Genomic DNA, 530 nt, shown 5'->3' with positions numbered 1-530 from the left:
GTTCATTCATTGCTATCCAAACGCTGCATAGATGACTACAAGCGCTCCTGCCGGTGGACGCTCGTACTGACAGCAAACGTTGCCGACAGCGAAAAAGTCGGAAAAACGCATTCAAGTGGCGTGTAAAAATATCTTGGCTGGAGTGCGCAGCGGTGCATTGGCTCCGTCTGATCGACATTTTTCTGAAATGGAAACATGCTTAGATTTTTTTTAAACGTCAAGCGCTGCAGGTGCACGCCCACAGAGCGACTTATTACGCGCGAAATTTGATATGTGGCTTCATTTCAACCAAACGATCCCTGCAACACTTTCCTTGACCCATTCAGTTCCTGCGCTTCTTTCAGTCAGTCGTCAGGAGAGGATGGCACACCTTCACATCTGCAAAAGGAAAATTTTCAGAAAAATGCAAACGCAGCGGCCGATGATTGCGGGATTTGGGCAAGTCGTGCGATGAAGGATTTTCGCAGGAATCGTAAGCTCATGTTTCACATGCAATCGTTCAAGTGTGCTTGGTCGGTCTGTGGTGCTAC

This window comes from Amblyomma mixtum, chromosome 3, assembly GCF_055824585.1.
Source record: "Amblyomma mixtum isolate Tamu chromosome 3, ASM5582458v1, whole genome shotgun sequence".
NCBI lineage: Eukaryota > Metazoa > Arthropoda > Arachnida > Ixodida > Ixodidae > Amblyomma > Amblyomma mixtum.
Note: the sequence above shows the minus strand (reverse complement) of the source record.